Here is a 24,770-nt window from a genome sequence, read left to right as displayed (position 1 = left end):
TGCTATGTGATGGGTGAGCAACTGGCTCACAGGTGGAGCACAAAGAGCGACAGTGAATGGGGGTCACATCAGGCTGGTGACCAGTCACTAGTGAGGTCCTTCAGTGTGGGAAAAAAGTCTGCGGAGGCTTAAGGATTCCATGTACACATCAATATGATCGTATGAAATCGTTTATTAACAATTTGCACTCACTTATATAGAGAAGCCTTGTTTACACAATCATATCATGCAGGTGGCTTTGTATTCCAATTACACATTCCATTCTCACGGAACCACTCTTCTCACGTAATTATTTTCCTCTTCTGTTGCCAATTAAGTTATCTCTTTCCCATTAGCTCATTTTTAGAAAACCTCTAACTAGGCCTCAGTAACCATTAACCCAATGTAGCCTAAGCTGAAGTAAGTCAGGATTGCTCACAATCTGTATATTTCTGAACTGTTTCCCCAACACTTCAGGGCTCCATCCTTGGCCCAATCCTCTTCAACATCTTCATCAATGACTTGGGTGCAGGACTGGAAGGAATCTGAAGCAAGTTTGTGGATGAGAGACCTTGGCAAATTAGAGAGATGGGCAATCAGCAGGCACAGGAAGGACAAGTGCTGAACCACAAGTTCAGCAAATGCTGAATCACCAACCACAAGGGCAAGCGCTGAATTCTGCACCTGGGATGGGGCAACCCTGGTGGCAAATACAGACTGGGGAACGAGTGGCTGGAGAGCAGAGATGAAGAGAGGGGCCTGGGGGTCCTGGTTGATGGCAAACTGGACATGTGCCAGCAGTGTGTTCTGGCAGCCAGGAGGGACAACCGTGTCCTGGGGTGCATCAAGCACAGTGTCACCAGCCAGCCCAGGGAGGTGACTGTCCTGCTCTACTCTGCACTGGTACGGCCTCACTGTGAGTACTGTGTCAAGTTTTGGGCACCCCAGTATAGAAAAGACATCAAGGTGTTGGAGAGTGTCCAAAGGAGAGCAACAAGGATGGTGAAGGGTCTGGAAGGGATGACTTATGAGGAGCACCTGAGGTCACTTGGATTGTTCATTTGGGAGAAAAGGAGGCTGAGGGGAGACCCCGTTGCAGTCTATGGATGCTCACGAGGGGAAGAGATGGTGCTGGTTCTGATTTCTTCACTCCTGTGACCAATGACAGGACCTGGGGAAATGATAGGAAGCTGAATTAAGGGAGGTTTAGGTTAGATATCAGGGAAAGGTTTTTCCCCAAAGGGCAGCTGAGCAATGGAACAACTTCCTTGCTTCCAAGCAATGACCACTCCCCCAGAAAAGTGGTCACAGCACCAATCCTGACTGAGTCAAAGAAGATTTTTAACGATGCTCTCAGGCTCATGGTGTGATCCCGGGAGTACCCTTCACAGGACAGAGGCAGACTTGATCATCCTGATGGGTCCATTCCAACTCTGAGTATTCTATGATTATATGATAACGCATATGGTATCAGAAAGAAATGGAGACACGTCCTTCTTGGTTCTTCATGATGGGAGGGTGAGGACCAATGGGCATCAGCTGAAGTAATGGAGGAAAAACTTAAAAGCTGTCTCCTCATCAAGACATTCAAGCAGGTCTCCCAAAGAGCTTTTGACATCTTCATCCCTGCAGCTTTTCAAGCCCCAAATTAATAAATCCTGAGTAACCTTCCCTTACCCCAAACCAACCCTGATGAGACCAGGAGGTTGGCCTAGGGACCTCCTGATGATCAGCCTTCTGACCATCTTTGTGGCCTCCTCTGGACTTGTTCTAACAGCTCCAGGTCCTTTTTGTGCTTGGGGTTCCAGAACTGGACCCAGCACTGCAGTGGGGTCTCACCAGAGTGGAGCAGAGGAACAGAATCTCCTCCTCTGACCTGCTGGCCATGCTGCTTTTTGTGTAGCTTAGGACATGCTTGGCTTCCTGGGCTGCCAGCACACCTTACCAGCTGGTGCTGAGCTTCTTTCTCATCAACAAACACACCCAAGTTCTCCTCCTCAGTGCTGCTCTCAATCCATGCTCTGCCCAACCTGTGTTTGTGCTGGGGGTGTCCCCAACCGAAGTGCAGGACCTTGTGCTTGTCCTTCTAAAACCTCATGAAGTTTGCATGGGCCTCTCTATCCTGTCCCTTTGTCTGGAAAGTCTGGGTCTGGAAAAGTGACTTTAGAAATGGTCACTGTATCACCACCACCAGGAAAAACTCTTTCTTGAGGCTTTGAACTTGGTTTGCTCCTCATCCCATCTTGGGGTAGACGGGAGGTGCTGTACATTTTCTGACATTATTGATCTTCACACCCCACTCTCCCCAGGAAGAGTCCTGACCCACAAGTTAGGGATGGGCTCTGCCTTCTCATTGCCTGCGGTTCAGAGTTTGGCCTCACTGCTTCATTAATAAATAAAAAAATGGCTTAGCTTCAGAGCCACCTTTACAGAGCCTTTGCCTCCCGGCAATCATGGCCTCCAGTGATCTGCTGTAACAAGGCCATGGGGAGGCTCTGGAAGCAATGGCCCTCACTGGGGCCAATCAATGCTTCAAGGTACTTTCAGGTTCCATTCTGACTTCTGGAGCACTTTGTTCATTCATCTCTCAGCACCTGAGGATCATGGACTCAGCACCAAACACATCCTGGGGCTCATTGAAATACAGAGAGAACTAATGGGCCATGGCTCACCGTGGGATATTCTTCACATCTTCAAGACTTTTACAGCTAATTGGAGAGGTTTTCCCACTGTAGTTAAGGAGGAACATCTAACATTGTTTAAAAATATATTTTTACAGATCATCTCATGGCTTTCAGTTTAGAGAAGAGGTGACAGAAGTTCCCTGAGATCTGACACTGTGCGGACAACTTTATTCTCACCTTCCCAGCCCCACCATTCCTTTCCTGTCCCACCTGGGACTTCCATCCCTGGTCCTTACATCAGACTTCTCCTCTCCTCTCTGCAGCTGGAGGTTACAGCTCCACTGCACCACCTCCCACCTGCTCTCCTTTGAGAACTGACTGCACATGGGCACAGCAGTTTTCCTTTGTGCCACCCAAGAAAAATCAGAGCAAGTGAAGAAGAATCTGAGGAGAAATGTTTTAGAGAGACAGATGGGAAAAGAGAGCTGTGATCATCATGACAGAGGTGGCTAAGAGACAATCAGGCTGCTGAAAGACAGGCGAGCTTTGAACAACCTGCTGCTCAAAGCAGCACCCAGGGGATGAAACAGAGAAAGACCCTGACAGGGTTAACTCCTGGCAGGATTAATTCCTGTAACTTTCCACTAAAGCAGTGTGAACACCTTCTGTCTTGAAAGTACAGATCTTGCTTTTAAAAAAAAGACACTGCCAAGGCCAACTAGGCACCAAAGGAATGCGAACACCTGCACAAAGACAAGATAAAAATGCCACAACCAGCAGATAAGTGAAAAATTATCGCAAGGGTCCAATTTCGCTCTGTAAGAAGAGGATGAAGTCATCAAAAACAAGAGAGATAAAGAGTTCAAGTTTTGAGAAAGATTTCTTACTTCATCCAAAGACCCCCCCGACATCTCCCAGGAGAGGACACCGCCCAGGCTCTGCCCAGGCTCCGCCTGGACTCCACCTAGACTCCACCTGTCATGAATATTATAATTATATGTTGCATACTTATGAATATGTATGTAACCTCCCCTGTAACTGTATAAATACCCTAACCCTTTCCCTCCAGGGGTGGAACTCTTTGTCCAGCGTGAGCTGGGAGTTCCCCGGATCCGAAAATAAATACCTTTGCTGTTTAAAGGCTCAAAACTTTGTCTCTAAACAGTTTTGCTTGGCCTTTTTGGGCTTCAGGGAGAGGCATCTGAATAAACAAAGAGCAGGAGAAGGGGACAATTGGAGAGGAATGGGAATGGCCTTTGTCTGCACAGTCTGTGTCTGGAAAGATGACTTTAGAAATGGTCTCTGTATCACCACCACCAGGCAGAAGTTCCTGTTGAGGCTCTGCAGTTGGTTTGCTCCTTGACCCTTCTTGGGGTAGTAGGGAGGTGTTGTTCATTTTTCCCACAGTTTTTATTGCTCATCTTCACACCCCACTTCCCCCAGGAAATGTCCTGACTCACAAGTGAGGGATGGAATCTGATTTCCCATTGCCTGGGGTTCAGAGTTTGGCCTGACTGATCCATAAAATAAATAAATAAATAAATAAATACTTTAACAAATAGTTAAATAAATATCTGTGGCTTCAGAGCCAACTTTACAGCATCTTTTCCTCCCTGCAATCATGGCCTCCAGTGACCTTCTCTAACAAGTCTCTGGGAAGGCTTTGTCAATAATCAGACCAAATGGGGCCAATCCATACTTCAAGATAATTTGGAGTTTTGTTTTGGCTTTAACTTCTTAAGAGTGGTTTTTTTCAGTGTCCTGTCAGTACCTGAGGATTATAGAATCAGTCCCTCTGGCACCTTGGGGCCCATTACAGTACTGAGAAGCCATGAGTCACCCTTTGGGGTTTTTAGTGTTAAAGACTTGCACAGCTAATTGAAGAGGTTTCAATGTGGAGGAAGATTACAAAGAACATCAAATAAAAAATACTGAAAAGTTCTCTTTTACTGGTTTTATATAATCATTTGGTATTGCTGCAGAGTGTCTCTGCAAGAGACCTAGACACTGAGGAAAAGCCTTTGAGATCCAGAACTCTGTGAAGAACATTGTTCCTCACCACCCCAAACACAACACTGCTCTCATTGGCTCCCTGGGAAGGGTCTGGGATAATTTGCCTCCACAACCGTTCCAGAACCATGTTGTTGCCACTACCTTGTAAAAACCACCTATTCACCACCACCTTGTCACCACCCCTTGTCAGTGCCACCACTTCTACCCTCCATCCAGCAGCTGCTGCTCGGTCAGCTCAATCCTGTCCCTACGCTGCCACTTCATCCCCACCCACCCACCCCGCATGGCACCAGCATCATCGGTGTCTCTGCAGGGAGCCCTGAGAGCTGGCAGCGATTGTCCTGTCACACAATGAGGGGATGGGGGCACCGGCAGCGAGCCCGTTCCTGCCCTGCCTGCAGGACACCTTCCCTTAGGGGCAGGAGGAGCAATACATGGCAAGTGTCCCTTTCCAAAAGCCCGCAGCAGCCTCTCTTTCCTATGGCAGCTGCTTTCTGCGCTGCCATCAATAACGCCCTGCAGGCTGCACTTTGCATTTCTTGCCCCTAAGAAAGGGAATGGTCATTCTCGGCATGACCCATCACAGACAGAATGTCCTCACTTCAGAAGAAAATGAAACACAAAAAGGGGGGACACCCACTCCCACTGGCTCACGGGTCTCCGTGCCCTCCGTGCCTCCCACCGGCCCTGGCCCCGCTGGGCTGGGTTTGCCCTCGGGGCACTCTGCAAGTGAAGAGGGGAAAGGGGGAGGTGGGGGCCAGGGAATCCAAATGAAAAGAGTCTCCAGCTGAAGCCAATAAAATGTCAGGCTGTCCCACCAGGCAGTGCTCTGGGGGCCACACAGGGGTGGGGGATAGGCAGCACAGTGCCATATAGAGGTGTTGAACAAGTGCCAGCTTCCTGCCAGAGGTGATTGAAAGGTGACAGTTGCAAATTGTCCCTTATTGCTCTGGAAGTTTTGTATCTTTTCCTCCCCTCAGACTTCTCTCCTGCAGACTGCAGCTGTATGTTACAGATCCTTTGCACTAGCTACCAACCCATCTCCTGTAGAGAACTGCTGCACTCAGGCACAGCAGGAGTTTCCCTGCTGTCAAATAGAGAAAGATTCCTACACAATAAAGTACACTCTGCAAAGATCTGTTGGGCAGAAGTTGCCTCTAATGTGATTACTTTTCTACACGGCATAACGAGATGAGAAATAATTTTGGTAGCTACGTGCACAAAGACATAAACATTATCAAAGACTTCTCTAAGGACTGCTGAGAGACAGTTATTCCAGTCAGGGTCAATCCATACCATAAGAAGTGAGACTAAAAGTGGAGTGAGTGTGCTGCAGGGTTTGACCACTGCTTGGGGATTGGTTGGAAAGTCGTCGAAGGGTGTGAGGTGCAGAAACAAACTTTACAGCCCAGGAAAGGTTCTAAAGCAGGGATGCTTATTGCAGCACTTGGCTGCTTGGTCGTGGGTTATACGTGATGTAAGGGTTCATATAGAATGCCTGCTAGTAACCGTCTAGGGGCCACAATTACTGAGAGAAGCTAACACAGAATGCTTGTTTAATAGAAGCTAAGAAATTGTTTATGTAGTTATCACCTTATAAGGGAAATACGTCTGCTAAAGTGATAACTGTAGAAACCTTGAGATAAGAAACAGAACATGTTGGCTTGGCTGGAGACGGAAGAAATCGGCATGCCTGGAGATGAAGAGGTGAAAAGTTTACATAGAGAAGGATCTTTGCTTAATTTTTAGTTTATCTCTTCACCACCACCAGGAGACGCTATGCAAGTTCAGGAGGGAGGAGATTATAAAAATGACCTCTTGGGACTAATTTTAATACCAAGCGGGAGTAGGTGATGGTTATGTATAGGTTTATTTGAAATCTAACGAATATGTAAAACTTCAGTGTATATAACAAAAGCCTCATTGCAAGATTGCTGCACATGGATTTCAGAGGAATTATCCCCTTTCCCACCCAGTGCTGAATAAACACACCCCTCTCTATAACTTTCCAACTTGTAGAGTCGTTTCTGCAAGTTAGTAGAAGTGAAGGTTGGAGGACATCTGGGATCAGTGACCATGAATTGACAGATTTTCATGTTCTTGCCAGGAGGATGGGAGGCAAAACAACTACAGTGCACTTCAGAAGAGGAAACTTTATCCTCTTTAGCAGCCTGATGGCCAGAATCCCTTGGGAATCTGTTCTGAAGGATAAAGGAGTCCAGGAAAGATGGATGCTCTTTAAGAAGGAAGTCTTGAAGGCGCAGGAACAGGCCATCCCCAAGAGCTGTAAGGTGAGTCACTGGCACAAAAGACCAGCCTGGCTGAACAAGGAACGTTGGCTGTCTCTCAAGGAAAAAATAGAATGTACGGGGGCTGGAGGAAGGGGCAGGACACTCATGAAAACTACAAAAATGCTTTAATGTAGAGAGACAAGATAAACCAGGTGCCTCGAATTGCCAGTGAGTGGGTGTGAGTCCACCTGTGCCTGATTAGGAAAGGCCCCTATTGGGCATGAGCAAGACCAGGGGGCCAATAAAGGTGGGACACACACCCACAGAGGAAACTCAGCTCACTCTGGTGCGAGGCATGGAGAGGCCAGCAGCTCGTTGAGCCTCTGGAGCAAGAAAGGCTCTTCCCACTACACTTCTACCCTGGAAGCGCTGTGTGGTGGCTGGAGTCCTGGAAGAGACCAGCAGCTCGTCGAGCTTCAGGAGCAAGAATGGCTCCTCCCGCTACATTTGGTGGAGAATGCGGGCAACATACAGACATCTAAAGAAGCAGCAGTGTGAGAAGCTGGCAACAGGAACATTCTCCCTGATTTGAAAAAATGCCTGGGCTAACACTCTCCTTGAAAGGTATCAAGCTCTTTGGATTGGAAACCCCTGAACAGAGGGAAGCCGAGATAAGGATTCTCTCTTTGGAAACCCCTGAGCAGAGGGAAGGAAGCCAGGAGGATGGAATCCCATGGTATGGAATCTTACGGAGGAACCAGAAACCCATGAGGAACCCCTGAGCAAAGTGAAGCCAAGATAAGAATTCTCTCTTTGGAAGCCCCTGAGCAGAGGGAAGCCAAGAGAAGAGCAGATACCGAAGGGAGAAGAACAAAAAGCGCCTGGGCTGGGAAAGGTAGAGACTTTGTGACATTGAACGGGTGCCTGAGAAAAGATCCTGTATGTGTAAAAAATCCTGTAAGTTCTATGTCTAAATCTTGTAAGTTATATTTTTGTGTAAAAATCCTCTAAAAATCCTGTGTGTCTGCCTCTCAGCGCCTCCTCGATGCTCTTAGCTGAGTGTCCCGTGGGGCCCGAAGAAAAATCCTGTAAGTGTATTCTTGTGTATAAGTGTAAATGTTTGTAGAAATGGTGTTAAGAAATAATGGTGTTAAGAAATAATGGTGTTAAGAAATAATGGTGTTAAGAAATAATGGTGTTAAGAAATAATGGTGTTAAGAAATAATGGTGTTAAGAAATAATGGTGTTAAGAAATAATGGTGTTAAGAAATAATGGTGTTAAGAAATAATGGTGTTAAGAAATGGTAGAATCCTAGGGGTTAGAAGGGACCTCGAAAGATCATCTAGTCCAACCCCCCCTGCCAGAGCAGGGCCACCTAGAGTACATCGTGCAGGAACGTGTCCAAGCGGGTTTTGAATGTCTCCAGTGAAGGAGACTCCACGACCCCCCTGGGCAGCCTGTTCCAGGGCTCTGTCACCCTTACAGTAAAAATATTTTTTCGAATATTCAACTTGAACCTCCTGTGCTCCAATTTACACCCATTACCCCTTGTCCTATCACTGGTCATCACTGAGAAAAGCCTAACTCCATCTCCCTGACACTCACTCCTTACATATTTGAAAACATTGATGAGGTCACCCCTCAGTCTCCTTTTCTCCAAACTAAAGAGACCCAGCTCCCTCAGCCTTTCCTCATAAGGGAGATGTTCCACTCCCTTAATCATCTTAGTAGCTCTGCGCTGGACTCTTTCAAGCACTTCCCTGTCCTTCTTGAACTGAGGGGCCCAGAACTGGACACAATACTCCAGGTGCGGCCTCACCAATGCAGAATAGAGGGGGAGGAGAACCTCTCTTGACCTACTAACCACACCCTTTCTAATGCACCCCAGGATGCCATTGGCCTTCTTGGCCACAAGGGCACATTGCTGGCTCATGGTCATCCTCTTGTCTACCAGGACCCCCAGGTCTCTTTCACCTACACTGCTCTCCAGCAGGTCAGCCCCCAACCTATACTGGGACATTGTGTTGTTCTTCCCCAAATGCAATCGTGTTAAGAAATTGTGTTAAGAAATCAAAAAAAAGGGGGGGGGGGAAATGTAGAGAGACATTGTCAACCAGTTGCCTTTAGTTGCCAAAGAGTGGGTGTGAGTCCACCTGTGCCTGATTAGGAAAGGCCCCTATTGGGCATGAGCAAGACCAGGGGGCCAATAAAGGTGGGACACACACCCCCAGAGGGAGCTCAGTTCACTCTGGTGCGAGGCATGGAGAGGCCAGCAGCTCGTCGAGCCTCTGGAGCAAGAAAGGCTCCTCCCGCTACACTTCTACCCTGGAAGCGCTGTGTGGTGGCTGGAGTCCTGGAAGAGACCAGCAGCTCGTCGAGCTTCAGGAGCAAGAATGGCTCCTCCCGCTACACTTTAACTATGAAGAAAGGGAATTAGGAAGTCCAAAGACCAGCTAGAAATTTATCTGACCTGCATGGTTAAGGATACCAAGAAAACCTTTTATAAGTAGATGAACAATAAAGGAAGGACCAGGGTGACCCCCATCACCGGACAGATGTAGGAAGACTCCTGGGGTGAAACACAGGGATCTGGGAATTAAACTGTACTGGAGATTTACAGTGGCACCTCTCTGCAAGCAGAAAGGAGGGAGGGATGCCTTATAACACACTCTGCACAAGGCCTGTACAAGGGTGTTTGATGATAGCCACACACAGAAATTGCAGGAGCACCTCCAGGGGTGTGCCTCAGAGTCTGGGATGGATGCTTCTGATCCCATCCCTCTAATCATTCTTGCTCTGGGCTGAGGATATAAGAATGCCTCAGGATGTTCCTCTTATTCTTTTTTGTTTGTCTCAATTTTGTTAAGCCTGGTTTTTTACTTTCCTGAAGAAAGAAATTCTTCCATAATTGCTAATATGACATTAAAAAAAAAAAAACAACAAAAAAAACCCAAACCAACCAAAAAACAAAAATGCAAAACCTCAAACATGGTGACAAGGAACTCTTAAATATATAATATTTAGAATTATCAATATATTGTATTAACATACTCTGATCAGATCTGTCGTTACCTCAGCTCTTTGTACCCCACGTTGGACCGAAATAAAGACAGTTGTGGTTGTTCCTGTGGGACAGAAAGGGTTTGCAAATTACTGTACCATCAGCACTGAGAATGAGATACAAAACTGGGAAAGCCAGAAAAAAATCATGCAGACAGATCTGTGCTGTGCATCAGCTGTATTCATAATATTGACCTGGACAAACTGGAGAGGTGGGCCCAGGTGAACCTCCTGAGGTTCAACAAGACCAAGTGCAGGGTGCAGCACCTGGATCAGAACAATTCTTACCAGCAGTAAAGGCTGAAGGATGAGGTTTTAGAAAGCAGCCCTGCAGAAAAGGACTTGTGGGTGCTGGTGGATGAAGAGCTGGACATGAGCCAACAGTGCACACGTGCAGAAGGCCAGAAGGGCAATCCCATCCTGGGCTGCATCAAAAGAAGAGTGTCCAGCAGATTGAGAGAGGGGATTCTGCCACTTGGCTTTGGTAAAAAACCTCACCTGGAGAACTGCATCCAGCTCTGGAGCCCTCAATAGAGGAAGGACATGGACCTGATGGAGTGGGTCCAGAGGAGGGCTACAAAATGATCAGAGGGCTGGAACACCTCTTCTAGAAGGCAGAGTGAGGGAGATGGGGGTGTTCAATCTGGAGAAAAGAAGGCTCTGGGGAGACCTTCCAGTGCTGAAGGGACCCTACAGGAATGCTGGAGAGGGACAGTTTGCAAGGGCCTCTAGAGGTCACTTAAACCCAAATTATTCCACGATTCTCTGTTTCTCCAATCTTCAAACAGCTCAGTTTCCATGGCGAGATGGAGAGTGCCCAGACATCTACCAAGATGGGATTTTGAGGTCTGAAGATGATGGGTGGTGTACAGAGACTGATGAGCCAAGTCTCAGTGCTGTGGAGACTGTGGGCAGTAGAGGAGGATCCTGAAAGTGCCTGAAGGGTGGGTATGGGCATGGTGGAGCTTTTCTTCACAGTGGGACACAGCTTGGGCAAGAAAGAATGGCCCAAAGTGCAGCTGGGGATGCCTGGAGTGGAGAGCAGAAGAAAGAAAAGTCACTCCATGGGACCAAGGTCCACATATGCCCCACTCTGCTCCTCCATGGCCTGCAGGGGACAGCTGCCCTCTCCCCACAGCCTGCAGGGGAACTTTTTTTCTGGCCATTCCTTCATTCACTGACCTTGGTGTCTTGTGGAGGGCTGGGAGCAGGCTTCCACCTCCTTCTCCATGGACGTCTTGAGCATTTTCTGCCACAGACATTCCATGGTAACCCAGGGCAGCTGCTGACTCCTGAGGGAGGTGCTCTCCCAGATATGGGCACCCCACATCTCCACAGCCCTTATATACCCCCAGGGTCACCACAGAGACCCCCATGACAATGGTGTCCAGGCACCAGACCGTGCATCACAAAGCCCTGGTGGTGGCTGTGGAGACACCCAGGCTTGGAACTGTCTGGGACTGTGTCACAGAATCATGGAATGGGTTGGGTTTAAAGGGTTAAAGATCATCTAGTTCCAACCCCCTGCATGCATGGGTAGAGACACCTCCCACCCAACTGAAGCCAACTCTGCCCCTGTCCCCATGGGACTCACTTCTCCATCCCATCCACAGCATCAGCCTCAGTCAGCAGTAGTGTCTCTCGGAGCTGCTCGAGGATGAGCTTCCTGTGCTCCTTCTGCTGCATGATCCTACAGATCATTCCCATGATGCTTCAGATCATTCAGAATCACAGAATACCTCAGGCTGGAAGAGACCACTGAGCATCTCCTTGTCTGAGTGCCCTGCTCAAGTCTGAACCACATGGGGCTTTTCAAGGGCTTCCCCAGTGTGGCTTCATCCACAAAGGGGGTGAAAGTGCCTTTTGTCCCACCCCACAGGGGGATTAAAAAGACAGAAAACAGTGTTGGCACAGGTTCTGGACACTGAGGCACCATCACTGCTTGCCAGGAGGACTTTGGAACCCTGATGGCACTGCGATCCTCATCATCTCGTGAATTTCCCACCCACCACATCACCCACCTCTTCAATCCAGACATCACCAGTCTCGCTACAACGGGACAATGGCAGAGCATGTCAAAGGGCTTGCTAAAGGCCAGGTGCACCCCATGCCTTTCTGTCCCCTGCCCACTCTGCTTCAGCAATCCCCTCTTTGTCCTTCACCTGCCTGGAGCAGGATGGACCCCTTCACTGTCCCAGGGACTGAGGTCATAGAATCATGGAATGTTAGGGGTTGGAAAGGACCTCTAGAGATTATCCAGTCCAACCCCTCTGCCAAAACAGGATCACCTAGGGCAGGCCACACAGGAACACATCCAGGGATGTGTTGAAAGCCTCCAGAGAAGGAGACTCCACAGCCTCTCTGGGCAGCCTGTTCCAGTGCTCCCACAACCTCACAGTCAAGAAGCTTCTCCTCATGTTGAGGTGGAATTTCCTATGTTCTAGTTTAAACCCCTTTTTCCACTGAAAAGAGATAGACCCCTTCCTTCTGACACCTACACTCCAGATATTTATAGACATTCTTAAAATCCCCTCCTCAGCCTTCTTTTTTCAAAGCTTAAAAGCTCAAATTCTCTCAGTTATTCTTCATTTGAGAGATGTTCAAGTCTCTTAAGAATCCATGCTCTCCCTGGGACTCTCTGCAGTAGATCCCTGTCTCTCTTGAACAACTGGATCCAGTATTCCAGGTGTGGTCTCAGCAGGTCAGAGTAGAGGGGTAGGAAAACATCGCTAGATTTGCTGGAGACACTTTTCCTTATACACCCCAGGACATCATTGGCCCTCTTGGCTACAAGGGCCCATTGTTGAACATGGAGAATTTCCTTTCCATTGGGACCCCAAATTTTTCTCCATGGATCTGTTGTCCAACAGGATGTCCCCTAAACTGCACTGGTGGTTGGTATTATTCCTACCCAGATCCAGGACTCTACACTTGTCCTTATTGAACTTGATGAAATTCACCTTTGCCCAGCTCTCCAGCCTGTCCAGATCTCATGGAGAGCAGCACAGCCTTCTGGTGTCTCAGCCACCTCTCCCAGCTTTGGATCATCAGGAACTTTCTGAGGGTACACTCCATCCCCTCATCCAGGTTGTTGATAAAGAGACTGAAGAAAATTGGACCCAGTACTGATCCGTGGGGAACACCACTGTCCACAGGCCTCCCACTTTCCTCTGTGGCAATCATCCTACCCCCCTGAACTCTGTTGTTGAGCTAGTTACCAGTCCACCTGACAGTCCAATCACATGACCCACATTTCTTCTGTTTTCTTATGAAGATATTATGGGAGACAGTGTCTAAAGCTTTACTGAAGTCAAAGGATATGACATCCACTGCTCTCCCTTCATCTGCCCCTTCAGTCATCCCTTTGTAGAAGGATATCAGGTTACTCAAGCAATATTTCTCCTTAGTAAATCAGTGCTGGCTGCTCCTGAGAACCTTCTTTGTTTTTGCACACTCAAAGTACTGAACATTCTGTAAGGCAGACTTCTCCTTTCCTACTCAATATTAAGAGCTACATCTACCATTGCAGAGATGTGGAATACAAGTTTTCTCCTTCACCTCTGTCATTCTCCTGTGTGGTATTGTGTAACAAGACAAACCTCTCTTAGGTGTAGCAAAACGAAGCTCTCTTACGGAATGGCACTTCACAGTCCAACCAGGTGTTCCAGCAGAGACTCACAAGCAATGCTCTAAGCCTATGGCTCTCAGAGTTAACTAGGCCAGATCAGTGGTAGCTACTCCCAAAGCAACCAACCTCTCCTGCAGGCTAGCTCAGAACTGAGCTCTCCTTGTGTCAGGCCTCACCTTTTATTGGCCCCCTGGTTCTGCTCATGTGCAGTGGGGGCCCACCCTAATTAGGCACAGGTGGGCTTGACACAAGCTCATGCTCACTCCCTGGCAATTAGTGGCACCAGGTTGCCTCATTTCACTACAGTATTGACTGTATCACAATGGACCTTCCAGTACCTGTAGGGCTTCTAGTGGAAGCCTGAGGAGGAACTACTTGCAAGGGCCTCAACTAATAGGATGGAAGACAATGGGTTTAAGTTAGGGAAGAGTGGATTTGGACAATGTAAGGAAAAAATTTCTTTACCATGAGAGTAGTGGAAACAATGGCACATGTTGCCCAGTGAGGTGGTTGAGGCCTCATTCCTGAAAATATAAAAGGTCAGGCTTGAGGAAGCAAGAGCAACCTGACCTATTTGAGGCAGTCCCTGATTACTGCAGGGGGGTTTGAATGGATGACATTTAGAGGTCCCTTCCAACCCAAATAATTCTGTGATTCGATTATTATAAGACCTTCAGCCACCTCAGTAACCATGGAGAGTATCCAGAGTTCTCCCAAGATGGGGTTTGAAGACCCCAAGCCCATGCCCAGGCTGCAGAGGTTGATGGGCAAAGCTGCAGTGCTGTGAAGACTGTGAGCAGTAGAGGAGTATCCCGGGGGTGCCTGAAGGGTGGGTTTGGGCATGGTGGAGCTTTTCTTCACAGTGGGAAACAGCTTGGGCAGGAAAAATGGCCCAAAGTGCAGCTGGGGATGCCTGGAGTGGAAAGCAGAAGAAAGAAATGTCACTGCAAGGGCCATGCTGGGGAACACCACATCCCCCAGAAGGAGCCTGGATCAGCCCAAGGCTCTGTGTGCCAAAGCAGAGGCAAGGAGGACACAGAGATGTCAGGAGACAAAGGGGACAGCAAGGTGGGGCAGGCGGGTGAAGGAGCAGAGCCTGCAGGACAACAGGCACAGGGGATGGGACAGCCCAGGACAGACTGTGGTGGAGATGAGAGAGGGAAAAGCTGTGGAAAAGCTGGAGCCACACTTGGCAGAGCCAAGCTCTCCATGAATTTGCTGATGGCTCTTGTCTCTGTCCCTGATGGCCATGGGGAGACAAGTGGAGCTTCCAGCAGCACTGGGGCTCAGGGCCTCCTTGTCCACGTGCAGGAGACTGGGAGGTGCCGTGCCATAGTCCTGCCCTTGGCATTGCCCATCTCCACATCCCAGTGCTTCCAGGAGAGCCCTGAGGGCTGAGGGAGGCACAGGATCTCCCTCCCTTGCCAGGGGCTGGGGCTCAGGGCTGGCACCTTTGGGGAATGGGCCCAGGGCTGGGCCCTTTGCAGTCCTGACACACAGCCAGGCTTCCTCAGCACCAGAGCCACCTGCACCTTCCTTTTCCCCACCTGCCATCACTGCCTCCTGCTCCCCCCACACCCTGCAGGGGACGCTTTCTCAGGGCTGTCCCTCAGGGGGACCCAGGCACACAGCAAAAAACTTTTGACTTGGACTTTGCCTTGGACTTTCTTGTTGAGAAAGAAGCTTCTGCTGCTTCCTCTCCTTGCCTGTTGAGCAAATGTCCTGGGCTCAGCATCAACACCCCAGAGGGCTCCTGACAGTTGTGAGCTGAGCTCCTGGGATGGAGGAAGCTTCTGGCAAGTGGGCAGTGCTGCAGAGAGACAGCTCTAGGGCGGAAAAGGTCCTCTGCAGAGCGCAGCAGGGCTGAGGGCACTGCCAGGGTATCTGGGGGAGATGAGGAAGGCAGAGAGAGCTTCAAGGGGGGGAAGATGGAGGGGATGAGTGCCAGCTCAGTGGAGGAGAACCTTCCCAGCTTCTGACATGGTGAGTGTCTGGTGCAGGGCAGTGAAGCTGGTGCAGTTCCTGGAGGCATCTCCTAAAGCTGCAGAGCCAGAGCTGATGGGAGCTGTAAGGGGGGAAGGGGCTGGAGGTGGAAGGGGAATTGTGAAGAGGAGTGAGGGTGTGTGTGCAGGCAGGGGTGCCCAGGGCTGTCCTTCAGAGCAGGATCCTGCAGCCCAGGGGCTGTGTGCTGGGGCAGGGACTCTGCTGCCTGCCTGCCTACCAAGAGCCTTCCCGGGGAGCTCCCTGGTGCTGGCAGAAGCTGTGGCTGGCAGGAGACAGGGAGCACGGGGCAGGATCCTGGTGCTGTTGAGAGAGGGCTGAATTGCTGAGGGCTGCTCACAGCTCCATCTGATGCCCAGAATATTTCTGAGGGGACTTTTCAGGGGTCCCTTCAAGGCAGGGCTTTCCTGCTCCAGCCTCAGCTGTCCTTAGGCTCTTTTACAACTTGTCTCTGGCTCAGCTTAGGGGGATGGAAACTTAGCTGTGCAGGGGAGAGCAGGGGCTTAGACTCCTCAAGCATCACCTGGAGGGGGACTAGGAACCTCCAGAAGTGCCTCCACCCCCCAGCAGCTCAGCTCAGTTCAGCTCAGCTTCCCTTTTCCATTGTCCTCAGGGTGTGTGTGCCCTGTTCTTTATCTGCTGGACCCCCTGAGTGGCTGCAGGGAAGAGCTGGGCACCCAGGGGCTAGGCTGGGCCCTGTGAGCAGGGGAAGGAAGTGCGACAGGGCCAAGGAAACAGCTCCAGGCAGCAGATGTGCCCATGGCAAGGAGGTGTCCATCTTCCCTCTGCCCTCTGGAGCTCTGGGCAGTGCCCTCTGTGAGGCTGGGGAGGAGTTTACCCTCCCTTCATCAGACCAGCTCCCCTTTCTCTGCATGGAGCCACAGGCAATCCTCTTGCCTTGCTCTGTTCTCCCCGAGTGCAGCAGAACTGCTGAGGGTTTGAGACATCCAAGAACATTCCCCAGGAGAGATGGGGGGATCTGAAATAAAAACCCAAACCCCTCTGAATCTGCCTTCTGCCACCCCAGTTTCGTAGAACTGAGAATGTAGATGGTGATGACCCCTTTTTTTTATCACTGCTTTGATAAGATTAAGTTGACTTCTAGTGTTGCCCCTGACTCCATGATCTCGTGTGCTCACAGGTGAGATCAGATGTGACTCTGTAGCAGCCATCGCACAGAGTTTCTGCTCCTCACTACACATTCAGCCAGCTGCAGTCAGAGATCCAACCATAGAGCGGAAGGAAGATCTGTTAGAAAAGTGTGTGTGGATGTGCTAGGAAAAGAAGATACGGAAGCTGTCTTTGATTTTCCAGAGAAGTTTCCTTGCAGCTCTTGCACTTCTGGCTCTTCCTGGGCATCTACCTGGCTGCCCTCCTGGGCAACGGCCTCATCATCACCAACATCGTCTGTGACCACCGCCTCCACACCCCCATGTACTTCTTCCTCCTCAACCTCTCCCTCCTCGACCTGGGATCCATCTCCACCACTCTGCCCAAAGCCATGGCCAATTCCCTCTGGGACAACAGGGACATCGCCTACAAGGGATGTGCTGCACAGATCTTCTTCTTTGTCTTCTTCATCAAAGCTGAGTACTGTCTCCTGACCATCATATCCTACGACCGCTACGTGGCCATCTGCAAACCCCTGCACTATGGGACCCTCCTGTGCAGCAGAGCTTGTGTCCACATGGCAGCAGCTGCCTGGGGCCCTGGGTTTCTCACTGCTCTGCTGCACACAGCCAATACATTTTCCCTGCTCCTCTGCCAGGGCAATGCCCTGGACCATTTCTTCTGTGAAGTCCCCCAGATCCTCAAGCTCTCCTGCTCTCATTCTGATTACGCCAGAGAAATTTGGCTTCTTGTATTAAGTTGCTTGTTAGGTTTAGGGTGTTTCGTTTTCATAGTGGTTTCATATGTGGAGATCTTCAGGGCTGTGCTGAGGATCCCCTCTGAGCAGGGACAGCACAAAGCCTTTTCCATGTGCCTCCCTCACCTGGCCGTGATCTGCCTGTTTTTCAGCAGTGGCATCTTTGCCTACCTGAAGCCCCCCTCCATCTCCTCCCCAGCCCCGGACCTGGTGGTGTAATTTCTGAATTTGGTGGTTCCTCCAGCAGTGAACCCCCTCATCTACACCATGAGGAACCAGGAGCTCAAGAATGCCCTGAGGAAATTGATGATTGGATTGTTTTCAAAAGTTTGGAACTGACTGACTTCTTCTGCAGTTCACTCATCACAAAACTCTTTAAAGGACAAACTGACTTCCAGCTATATTTATTTTGTTTTGTTGTAGATGTGTTTTGTTGGGTTTTTTTCTTTTTTACTTTTTCTAATATTCACAAATATCATTTTCATTATCTCTGACATTTCTTATTACGTGTCTCTTCTTGTATTCTTTGACACAGAGACATATCTTGTCAGTATGCATATCTTGTAGCACCAATTTCTTTAGCTTACTGTGGGAAAAATATCTGCGGAGGCTTAAGGATTCCATGTGCACATCAATATGAATGTATGAAATCGTTTATTAACAACTTGCACTCACTTATATAGAGAAGCCTTGTTTACACCATCATATCATGCTGGTGGCTTTGTATTCCAATTACACATTCCATTCTCACGGAACCACTCTTCTCACATAATTATTTTCCTCTTCTGTTGCCAATTAAGTTATCTCTTTCCCATTAGCTCATTTTTAGAAAACCTCTAACTAGGCCTCAATAACCATTAACCCAATGTGGCCTAAGCTAAAGTAAGTCAGGATTGCTCACAACTTGTATATTTCTGAACTGCTTCACCAACATATTCCCCTTTTTGTTTTTTGAGCAATTCTGACTTATTTCATTACGTAAGATAACATGCTAATGATATATTGTCATAAAAAGCATACTAATACAAAAGCAATAACATACCAATAATGCAAAAAACAATAATAACAAATATACTAATACAAAGGCAAAAATAACATACTTCTACAAAAATTCTATGTCATGGATAGCTAAAATCTCCTGTCAAAGAAAAGAAATATCACTAGCAGCAGGTAACCCTCAAGTTATTGCCTACCAAGATCTAGACCTGGACATTTGATGCCCAGAACAATGTAAAAATATTTCCCACTTCTTCTTCATACCTTTCAGAAGGCATTAGAGAAACTTCTTTTTTTTTTTTTTTTTTTTTTTTTTTAATGAGGCTATGTGGTGTCCTTTCCCCCCCTCCCAGCAGGGCTCACAGCTACAGTATCTGTGGGGGCAGAGGCTGCAGCAGACTTGCTGGCAGCAATCACCAGCCACACGAAGGGGGGTTGAAAAGCAGCCGCGGGGGAAAGAGTCTGGGAGGGGGAAGTTTCTTTCTCTCCACAGCAGTTCTGGTGGTATCAGCCTGAAATAGAATAAATCAATACAATCTCCCAAACCAAATACTTGTATCAGAAATATTATCACTGTGAATCCACATTAAAGGCATTTGTTTCCATGGTCGAACCCATCTGCTCGGTACCCAACGCACTCCAGTACCTGTAAGTAAGCACATATAACCTCGACCAGTCGATTTCACCTCTGCCGGCCCTTCCCATTGTCCAGTGATGGAATTCTTGAATTCCACCAAAATTTTGTGGGAAGGTTCCGAAGCAAAGTCTGCTAAAGCTTTTTGGTGAATCAGTATCGGAGGTTCTGTATGTTCTCCTGTAAGGCGTAAATAGTTCATGGCCTATACAGCCTTACTTAACCGGTCCTGAGGAGGACTCCCTTCCTCCCCCCTTTTTTGTCTTTCAAGGAGTGTCTTTAGTACCGAATGGCAACGTTCCACTACTGCTTGACCCGTAGGGTTATGAGGAATACCAGTAACATGGTGAATACCCCATTATCCACAAAACTGTCGAAAACGAGCAGAAGAATAAGCGGGGCCATTATCCGTCTTAATGGAAAGAGGTACTCCAAGAACAGCAAAGGATACATATAGATGTCTGATAACATGTTTCGTTACCTCACCAGTCTGAGCAGAGGCCCAAACGGCCATAGAAAAAGTATCTATAACAACATGCACATATTTTAAGCGTCCAAACTGTTGTACATGAGTGACATCCGTTTGCCACAGTTCCAAGGATTTTAAACCTTTAGGATTGACTCCCATTCTAATACCAAGATCAACCTTTTGGCAATCAGGACAAGATTTCACAATTCCCTGGACATCCCCCAGAGGTAAATCAAACTGCTTCGCTAGCACTTTAGCAGATTGATGAAAAAATGCATGAGATTGTCGAGCTTGTGAAAAAACATCAACAGAAGGACCAGTCCATGCTGGTGCAACTAAATGGTCAGCTCGCTTATTACCGATAGCCAAACCTTGGTCACTAAGATGACTCCGGATATGAGTGATAAAATAACGATGTTCTCTTTCTGCTAAGAGTCTCAATAACTTCTGCAATAAGAAATACAAATGCTTATTCGAAATTTCCTTCAAAATGGCATGATACATTCTCAAAACAATACCTACTACATAAAGTGAATCAGAGACTATATTGACAGCAGTACTATTCCATGTTTCAAAAACCCAAATAACCGTGGTAACTTCAAGGGTTTGCAAAGAGTCAAATGACTTCCCTTGAATTAAATGTTCTTTCCATTGCCCAGGCGTCTCCTCCCAGGTAACAACAGATTTACGGGATTTTTTTTTCAGCATCCGTAAAGACCGTTATGTCGTCCACTGGACTGTCAGACAAAAAACTACATGACTCTCACTGCATGTTAGGTAAAAGTGGTAACAAGCGATATGAGGGGTAAGAATTCGTTATTTCCCCACCAAACTATGCCAAGGCTATTTGCAGGTCCGTTGAAATTTGCAGCAGCCAAACCAAATAGTCTTGCATAAGGGGCAAAATGATCTGTCCTGGGTCCACCCAGGCGATGTCTTGACATCTCACTCTGCCTTTTTTTTTTTTTTTTTTTTTTTTAAATAATCAAAACCAGTAATAACAAATATAACTGATAAACCTTGTCTAATTAAATCTCTAAGTTATCCCCATACCCTTAAACGATTTAACCATTCATTTAACTCAGTATATGCAACAGTTAATTTTTTCATGTTATCCTAATCAATCATTTTTTATTGTGAATTGACTCTGAATGATCAGATAAATTTATGCAAATACACTCTATTCAAGTCTTCACCAACATAACCTAAAAGCTAACAATAAAAAGTCAGTGGCAGCACGACTTTGTAAAACTGCATGTCTGACACTATCTACATCTTTTAGCATCTGTGTTAAAATACCAGAAGTTAAGGTCATCTGCTTAGCAGTGCAACAGAATAGCAAAATCAACAATAAACATATAGATGAGGGATCCTGTTGGGGAAACAGTTCAGAAATATACAGGTTGTGAGCAATCCTGACTTAAATTTAAGCCACTTTGGGTTAATGGTTACTGAGGCCTTGTTAGAGGCTTTCTGAGAATGAGCTAATGGGAAAGAGATAACTTAATTGGCAACAGAAGAGGAAAATAATTATGTGAGAAGAATCTTTGTAATGTGTAATTGGAATACAAAGCCACCTGCATGATAAGATGGTTTAAACAAGACTTCTCTATATAAGTGAGTGCAAGTTGTTAATAAACGATTTCATACAATCATATTGATGTGCACATGGAATTCTTAAGCCTCCACAGACTGTTTTCCCACAGGATCCCATAATCAACATCTAAACGATCACATGAATTACCACATTAACAAAAGCCTGTTATCAATACAACACAATACGAAAAGCACATTTCACACTGCAGTGGAAGGACTTAAACACCTTTTTAGTATGAGGAAGGTCAGGTGTCCACTGCCGCATAGAGCCAAGGGGGTAGAGGAGGCTTACGCGACAAAAATTCATCGGGGGGCCCCCAAAGCGTCCCCAAACCCCTCCTGGGTCACGGCATGGTGGAGTCCTGGTTTCCTCCATGGTTGCCAAATTGAAGCCCAAAAAGGCCTAATAAAATTGTTTAGAGACAGAATTCCAAGCCTATAAACAGCAAAGGCACACACACACACACACACTTTTTTTCTCTGCTGTGGTGTCTGCAACATGGCTCATTTTCTGAGCAGCAGCAGTGTGTGCGGGGGGGCGAGAAGCATCTGCGGAGGCAGGAGTGGGGGGTGCTCTCTGTATCAGGAGCAACTCTTACTCTACGCAGCAACTTTCAGCCTCCTAAAAGGCAAACTCATTCTCATAACTGCGTTTTTTGTGTTTTGTTTTGTTTTGTCTTACTTCTCACCAATATATAAGAAAAATTAACAACATCTACTAGAAGATTCAACAATGAAACGATATTGCTACTAAAATCTGGTGAAATTAGCCTAAAATAAAATGAAGTGGTACAATTTCCCAAACCAAAACTGCAAGTATAATTACCAACCAAGTTTTTTATCTCTGTGTGAAACACCAGTGTACCATGCACCACAATATACATCAATATTGAAAACTGTATTGCAGTGATGGTCCTTAAGCATCTTTATCTTAAGCAGCTTCTAACAATTGGGCTGCTGTAGCACCTTTTTGGGAGTAGTCCTAATGCACATTTAGTTTTTTCATTAGCATTGTCATATTCTAACATATCAAAAAATTTTGTTTTCATCTCTTCTAACAAATCCAGATGTGATATTACCATTCAATATAAGTGATCCACAAATTTTGAATATGACTCTGCTCTCCTCTGTTTAATATTTGTAAAAGAAAATTTGCTTGTGCAGGATCATGTACAGTTTGCAAAGCCTTATACGCCAATTCTTGTGAAAGTTGTAACACTTCAGTTTGAAACCATGCCTGAAAATATGCACATACAAAAGGACAAGCACCCAGTAACATTTGTGCTTGCACCCCGTGTAATGCATCGGTGTTCTGTCTAGGAATCACAGCTGCATTTTCGCATAGCATTTACCATTTATGATGAAATTGCAGTTGTTGAGAAGGAGTTAACAGAGTATCAATGAGCATTTTTGTGTCATATGACGTCAACAATTTAGCAGTAAAAAGATGTTGCAAAGGAGATTGAGTAAATGACTCAAACCGATTTCAAACCGTACTGCGCAATGGCAGCTTTGGCTTCTTTTATCATTTTCCAATCTAATGCAACCCATTGACCTCCTCCTCCTGGTCCCACAATCACTGGAAAACCATCGGACTCATATTGGGAACCATTTCTCCTTCAACTATAGCATTTTGAATAATTCCCTTCCATCTAGTTACTGGATACACACTACCACACCCCCCCACTATACCTCCACCACCCTCCCCTCCCCATGTTGGATCTGGAAGAGGTGGAGCAGTGGGTGTTAAAGGGTTAAGGGAAGTATGAGCCGGAATAGGGAACGGATCAGGGGGTAAAAATGGATTAGTGCCCCTGGGTTGTTCGCAATGTTCCCCGGAGCAAAAACTAGTTTTTTTTCAGGGGTATACTCATCCTTGGTCTCCAATTCTTTCAGTTTCTTCAGCACTTCCCTTGGTTGCTTGTCTCCGAGTCCCAGTTCTTTCCTTGGTTGTTGCTCTATAGCAGGCACTGATGGTGTTGACAGGTGAAGCAGAGGATTAATTGAAGGCAACTGTGGTCAAGAAGATATATCAGGCTTCCGAGGTGGAAAGGAAGGCAGAGCAGTCGGGAGCTGTGGCAGGCGGGCTCGAGGTGGGGAGTTTGCATTCTAAGATTCCTCGCCTGTGTTCACTGGCTTCTCTCTCTCTGGGTCCTCCGATAATTCTGGTGGTCTTTTCACTCGCTTTTGGTTTTGCTTCTCGGTCCCATTTTTACTTTTCACCTGACCCCCAGGGTCAAATGGCACACAAGTTGGTGACACATTGACAAGGTCATGGGACGCTGGTCAAGACTTTTCACCAGATCATCTGATAACCTGGAGAATGCTAATGACTGCTGTAGTGGAACAAAGCAACCAGATGCCTCTAATTGCCGAGGAGTGGGTGTGAGCTGGTATCAAGTCCACCTGTGCCTAGGTAGGGCAGGCCCCCTATTGAGCACGAGCAGGACTAGGGGGCCAATAAAAGGTGAGGCTCACACCCACAGACTAGCTCACTCTTTGGCTACTCAAGAGAGAGGTTTGTAGCTCTCTGAGCTAACAGACCAATCTACGCTAGTTCCACTTTGTGAGTGATATACTTAGAGCACAGCTCACAAGTCTCTATTGCAACACCTAGTTAGACCTTGAGGTGCCGATCCCTAAAGAAAGGTTCGTTTCGCAACATTTGGTGCAGAATGCGGGCATAGACTTTGGTCTAGCCCGTGTTCTGACGAATCCAGAAAAAGGGATCCAATCTAGCGTGTGCTGCAATTAGCAGAAGACCTGAGTTTTCGGGTAAGAAGATCCGTTACCCTTCCTTCAACACTACTAATTAGCCAAGGAAAAAGAAAAAAGATGGGACTTTGATCAAGCACCCCAGTCGAGCAAGGACTCTCCTACTCCCCATCCGCTGTTGCTGCGCGGGAACTCTGGAAAGAGGTTTGTGACTTATTGAATAACCTCCATGATCAAGAAATTTGCAGAAATATAACTAGAGTAGATGCTACCTGGGAGGTGGTGATTAATGCTTTAAAAGAGATAAAAGTTGAGGCGAAAGCTGCCATCACCGCGATAGCGGCAGTCCCACCAAACGGCATCCTTGATAATAAAACACCACCACCTGAGGCAGAACCCGGTGTAGTCCTAACAGCACCTCCGCTACCCCCCCGAGAATGAAAAAGCCCAAAAGGCGTTCCTAGGTTTAAGGGACAACAGCCTTGGCATCAAGGGCATGAGAGAAAAAGCGCATCGTTCCATAGCCAAATTTCTCTCGGACATCGGGCCGGAGGAAGAAAAAGAAGTACCTGCTCCAAAGACCAAAAGTAATGTGAAGATGCCGATGACCCATGCCTCCGAGATGGGTGGCTCCAGCTGCTGCGTGAAACCACCCTAACTAGGCACAGGTGGACTTCATACCAGCTCACACCCACTCCTCGGCAATTAGAGGCATCTGGTTGCTTTGTTCCACTACAGACTGCTGTGAGCTTATTATATACCTGCCCAACTCACTCACTAATTCTATCTGATTGTTGCTTGAGAAGCAGGGCAGTCTTAGAATGCTGGACATAAGTAAAAGATCAAAAAAAAATTTCATGTCATTTTCAACGGAAGACACGGGAGCCATGGACAAGCTGCTTGTCTTTAATACAGAGGGCACGCCCGCCACGGCCAAACTGCTTTGTCATGATGCA

At 47.3% G+C, this 24,770-nt stretch overlaps 1 pseudogene; it reads left to right on the top strand.

Annotated features, from left to right (window-relative positions):
* The first annotated feature begins 16,658 nt into the window (after nucleotides 1–16,658).
* On the top strand, nucleotides 16,659–24,472 carry LOC115600056 (annotated as a pseudogene).
* The last annotated feature ends 298 nt before the right edge of the window (nucleotides 24,473–24,770 follow it).

The sequence above is a fragment of the Calypte anna genome, chromosome W, assembly GCF_003957555.1.
Source record: "Calypte anna isolate BGI_N300 chromosome W, bCalAnn1_v1.p, whole genome shotgun sequence".
NCBI lineage: Eukaryota > Metazoa > Chordata > Aves > Apodiformes > Trochilidae > Calypte > Calypte anna.
This window is presented reverse-complemented; position numbering and strand designations above follow the sequence as displayed.